At 40.6% G+C, this 5,668-nt stretch overlaps 1 long non-coding RNA gene across 1 annotated transcript; it reads left to right on the top strand.

Annotated features, from left to right (window-relative positions):
• Positions 1-117: 117 nt before the first annotated feature.
• LOC307189456 lies at positions 118-4,225 on the top strand. Its single transcript, XR_013829193.1, has 3 exons — positions 118-471; positions 1,012-1,215; positions 4,097-4,225. It is a non-coding gene; the product is annotated as an uncharacterized lncRNA (long non-coding RNA).
• The last annotated feature ends 1,443 nt before the right edge of the window (positions 4,226-5,668 follow it).

Below are 5,668 nucleotides of genomic sequence, written 5' to 3'. Positions count from 1 at the left end.
GGCCAGGGAGAGGAAGAAGGGAAAGGAAAGAGGAAGTCGCTTCAACCTGGCGCAGTGGACCACAAGACCCAACCGGGCGGAAGTGACGCACTTCCAGGGCGCCCCGGCACAGAAGTAAGCGCCGTCTCTTTAGCAACGCTTGGGGACCCGGCGGCAGCTCAGATTTCCAGGTGTCCCGAGGCCTCGCTGACGCCGGAGAGGGTGCCCCTGCTTTTTTCCGTTTGTTGGCCATTGCTACTAAGACCTGCTTTTTCTACTGAGACGAAGTGCCTGTTTACTTAAAGTGCCTATTTTTTTGTTGCCTATTATTGGTTCTACCGAGACGCAATTGGTTCTCCTTAGACTGCCGATTGGCTGATGGCCCCGTCAATCTCCAGGGGAAAGAACTAGTTTTCAGACACCTGGGGAAAGTATTACTTCTAGCCCCTTCTTGCTGAAATGAAGGGTTCTGGAGAAAACCCAAGAGATTAGGTAGGTTTCGGAGCTTGTAGACTTTTCTTACAGGTAAATGTATAAAAGCTCTGTCTACGCATAAGAGTCACTCGGGGAGTTCTGTACCCTCTAGGGTAGGGCCTGAGCATCCACACTTTTTAAAAAAGCATTTCCCCAGCCCTCCCACACCCGCACGAGATTCTAATGTGCAAACGGGATTGACAGTTGCTTTTGTGCTTCTTTTGAAGCAGAAATTGAGCAGGGAAAAGATAAACGTAAATCAATAAGTAGTTTCTGATCTCAACATTAGCCTATTTTAAGCTAATTAAGCATTGATTTTTATAGTTAATAACAAACTGCTATTTCCCGCTCAATTAAACTAAATGTGTTTTAATGATAGGAAGGTAATCAATCTAATGTATTGATAAAAAGCTGTATGCCTCGCAGAGCTATGAAAAACTACCTAATAACGTCGGAACGTAAACAATGGGATACAAGTGTTCACTGTTCCCCACCTATCACACTTTGCCTAGCCTAGAAGGAAGTAACTGGCTCCAAATGGACTTTACGTTTTGTTAGGTGAAGCAGAAGCCTGAGAACCGTGTTTGGGGACCCACCACGGAAAAACATTGTATGAAATAATGACACTCTCTGACTTACCTCCGTTGGCTGCTCTGCTCTGCTCTTGGCAACCCTTGCTTCCACAGAGCCACTGAATGGCAAGCAATGATTCTAGCCCAACGTTTGTAAACTTGAGGTTCACAGGCTGTATGTGGCCAACAGGTATGCTTTGCTTATTTTGGACGGTATCGGCTGCCTTCTATGGTTAAAAACAAAAACTGACTTAGTTGCCAACATTTAAAATAAGATATTTTACATAAAAATCCAGATTACCAACTTCTCTTGAAAATGTTGAAGATCTAGTAACACTGGGTTTATATTCTTGCATGGCCACATTGCCTAGAATTGGGTTGTTCTTTTATTCCTGTTTGCTGTGATCACCACTATTCATTATCGATTCCCTGACACTAGTTGAATTTCATTTGAACATTATCACCTGTGTGTTGTATTGTGCTAAGTCAATCCCTGATACTAAGTGAACGTTGTTGATTGCCTACTCAGCATCCATTTCCCCTCTCACCTTCTTAATAGAACACAACCAGGATTTTATTCATATGATTAGTTATATCCATTTAGACCCCTTCATTCTATATGTCTTGAAAGAAGCTGACTTCACTTCCATCTCCAAGGATTGTCTTAATTTAAATAGTAAGTCCCATTCCTCAAGCCAAAGTCCTAGTCTAAACAGTGGATAGTTTAATCAGGGTGAATTGCTTGGAATACTAAGGCTGAAGCAGTTTACTTATCTTCTGAATTTCTTGTGAGGCCTGAAACTGTTGGAGCCTTCTTGCTACCTGGCTTGATAATGAAACCAACACAGAGATGAAAGAGAATCTCAGGGATGTTAAATAACAAAACTCTGAGTAAATATTAAAGATCTAATTAGCTTATTGAATGATTCGTGAATTGGGCAGCATCCCACTTAGCAAGTAGAGGGGAGCTCTGAAAGGCTATAGAAAGGGAGAGGTTTTTAAAGGTAAGACAAGGAAGGCAAAAACAAAACAAAACATAAATATTATTTCAGGCTTAGATTATCTATATGGGATGAAGGGGATCTATGTGCCAGGTTACCTCATCTTCCTTTTGGAGAATGGAAAGGATTACCTCCTCCATGGTACTGACTGGAAAATTCCACACTGACCAGTTAAGATTACATTCTTGGAGAAGGTTGTAACTGCAGTAAGGTCAGGTATTAAGTGTTCCTTTTAGCACAGGTGACTCCATTTTGGGCCTGTTATTTCTTTTTTAACAGGGAATAGGCACCAGATCAACTCAGCTAGGACACCCCTACTCCACCCACACTTCAGAGTGCTGGAGAAGATATTGAGAAGAAAGCAGACCTTTGTAGAACCTTTCAATTCTCACCATGTAGATAACCAGATTCTCCAGCTACTGGTGAGATCTATCTTTTCCAAAAGCCACAGTCATCTGACACCTTCCCAATAGCCTGTCCTGATCCAAAGAGATAGCCTAACCCTAGAGATTTGGGAAAATGGAATAGAAGAAATGGAGGATGGCAGAGACCTCTTTCATTGACCATGCTTCCAGTTTCTGATCAGCTACCACATGTTCACGATCGTAATCAAGAGAAAAAAAGAATAACCCTGGAAAAATAATTTTGGCCCTCACTACTAAATGGCAGAACGTTTGCTGTGCTATAAGAATACTTGCTATTTTATACCACTTGTCTTCGAAAGTTCTAATTGCTTGTATCAACAACATTATAATTTAAGTAATATGGTAATAGTCCTTTTTTTAAAGGAGCAAACAGAGTCATAAAGATTGCAAGTGATTTTTCCTAGTTGATGAATATTTCTCAAAGGACCCAAGTCTTAGACTTGCTGCCTGTCTTCGTTAAATATACAGTTCTGCACCAGGTGGCAGCAGGCAACATGCTTCCACCCCCAGTTCCTCTTGTAAAACTTTGCTTGCAGAGAGTACTGTACTTACATCAGGGTGGGGGTACAGAGCATAATTACAAAGGTGAGTTTTGGAATTTTCATTTCCAGCAGCACAGTATTTGTCACACTGGGCAAATATGAACTTAGGTTTTCATGGCCTGGAAGGGCAAGATGGGGCAGGAGACAAAGCCCAGGAACTATCAAGGTTGGGTGCCTATTACAGGCCCCTCCCCAAAAGAGTAAACTAGATATAACTCTTCTAACATCCAAGGGACTGAAAGAAAATTGTCTGTCTCAAACCTTCATATAAAGATTTTTGCTGATTGATCAGGAATTCCAGAAGGCACTCAGAAAGAATTTCAAAGAATGCAGAGGGGTGAAGGAAGGATACATAAAGGCCATGGGCAAAGCCAAATAGGAACAAGAGATTGTTCCTTATCAGAGTCTTCAGGAAATAGACTCTAAGATGGAGATTTGTGTGTGCAAGAGGTTTAATACCTAAGGGAAGTAAAGGAAGCAGGACTGGGGAGAAGGAGAAGTTGGACTGCGTTGCTTTCACAACAAAGGCCTCTACTGGTAGGATGGGTAGCTCTAGAACTGGGAAAGCCTTTCAGAGTTGCCCTGAATTGAGGCAAGGAGGCCAGGGCTTTATACCCCTACATCAGTCAGTCATTGGATGTGGATATTGGGTGGGGGCAGGGGGGAAGGGGGCAGGAGCTTGAATGAGGTGGCTTCCTTCAGCCAAGGGCGAACTCTGGAGGGGAACTCAACTCACTGCTGTCAACGTCCAACATTCCTAGCAGCTGGGGAAAATGAGTTCTTCAGTTCTAAAGAGGGGTGGGGAAGATGTTGGCAGCACACCATGGCATCCACTGGTTGAGCAAAGGATGGGGTAATCAGTGCTGGAGGTCCTAGAGCTGTGAGAGTTGAAAGAATGTCACTTTAGTCTTCTAAGAGACACAGAGGTTGGGGTCTCCCACTTGACTTCTGCAAGTCTTTCTGCAAAAGAAAGTGTGGTGTCTTTGCTGAAAAGTGGTCTAACTCCCAGCATATAGGTACTTCCTTGATCCCAGCAGATGATGCTTTGTGTGGAGATTATTATATTTTACTCTGAAATTATGGCTCTGTTTTTATTCCTGCAGAGATAAAAATGGAAGAAGAGCGCATTTCCCAACACTTCCAATAACCCAGTGCTATGGACTGAATTGTGCACCCCTCAAACTCCTAGTGTGATGGTATGTGTCCCCCAGTGTGATGGTATTTGGAGATGGGGCCTACGGCAGGAGCAGGGAATCAAAACCATCTGTAAACTTTACAAACAAAATTCCATTGAGATTTTGATATAATGCATTACATTTATAGACTAATTTAGGGAGAAATGAACATTTTCTAGTATTTATTCTTCTCAACCAGGAACATATCATATCTCTCCATTTTCTCAAGTCTTCCTTTATGTTTCAGTAAAATTTCATGGTTTTCTTCTTATAACTCTTTCACATTACTTATTAGGTTTATATCTAGGTAGTCCATAGGCTTTGCTACTATTGGGAATAAGACTTTTTAAATTATATTTTCCAATTGTTTATAAGTGCTGTATAGGACAGTGCTATATTACATATGTATACGTGTGTGTGCGTATGCATATATATATATATATACACACACACACACATATATATATGTATATATAGCTTTTGACTTATTATCTTACAAAACTCTCTTGTTGATTCTCTTGGATTCCTTTTCCTTTTTTTGGGTGGAGAACAGCCATATAATCTGCAAATAATAATCGTTGTCTTACTTCCTTTTCAATATGTATACTCCTTTTATCCCTTTTCTTATCTCATTATGTTTTAAAGAGAATGATGATACTGAAGATTCCCTCCCTCATGTTTTTCTTCCCCACCACATATATTTTCCCACCATGTTTGTTTTCAGTCCATGCCAATCACCTTACATACTGTCTTTCAGAAGTTGACAGCTGAATTTGCTTGTGTGATGTGACCCTCATTTATTAATCAACATGCCCCATCTGGGTCACCCATCTAAATCATATCTGTCTTTTAAGGCCCAATTCAAATCTCTGTTCCTTTGATTAAGACTTTCCAGATCATGTCCCAGACTCTTGCTGCCGAAACTCACCAACTCTGACAATGAAGGTAGTGTTAAAACTTGAAATGCAATGCAAGAAGGAGGCATCCCCTAAGGAAGGCTGGCTGGTTAGCATAAAGATATCTCTCCAGGTGGTATGTAGGTGAAGTCACCTTATTTCCTATTCTGGGGCAAACACAAAACTGATTAGAGTTTTAGGACCCCCAAAGGTGATCAGGGAGTAAAGAAAACACTCATCCAAACTTCTATGTAATGTTCTAACAAAAATGCCCTTTTGTTAATTATTTCAACAAGACAAGAATTTTCATTCTCTGGCTATTAATTTCTCTTCTTGTAGCTGGTGTGTGCTTGAAGCCACATTTATAGATAATCAGAAGGCTACTTTGTGAACCTGGAATGAAAACAAGCAGGATTAGATGTATTATTTTTACAGTACATATCAAGAATGGCTGGCTAAATAATGATACAGCTTCACAATGGAAAACATATCTAAATTTATAGTGCTAATATGAAACACCATGACAATATGAATAGTATGCTCTCATTTTCATGAAAAAAAATTAAACCATATTTATAATTAAAATTTAGTAAAAGAGTAGAAC

The sequence above is a fragment of the Stenella coeruleoalba genome, assembly GCF_951394435.1.
Source record: "Stenella coeruleoalba genome assembly, chromosome: 7".
NCBI classification, from domain to species: Eukaryota; Metazoa; Chordata; class Mammalia; order Artiodactyla; family Delphinidae; genus Stenella; species Stenella coeruleoalba.
This window is presented reverse-complemented; position numbering and strand designations above follow the sequence as displayed.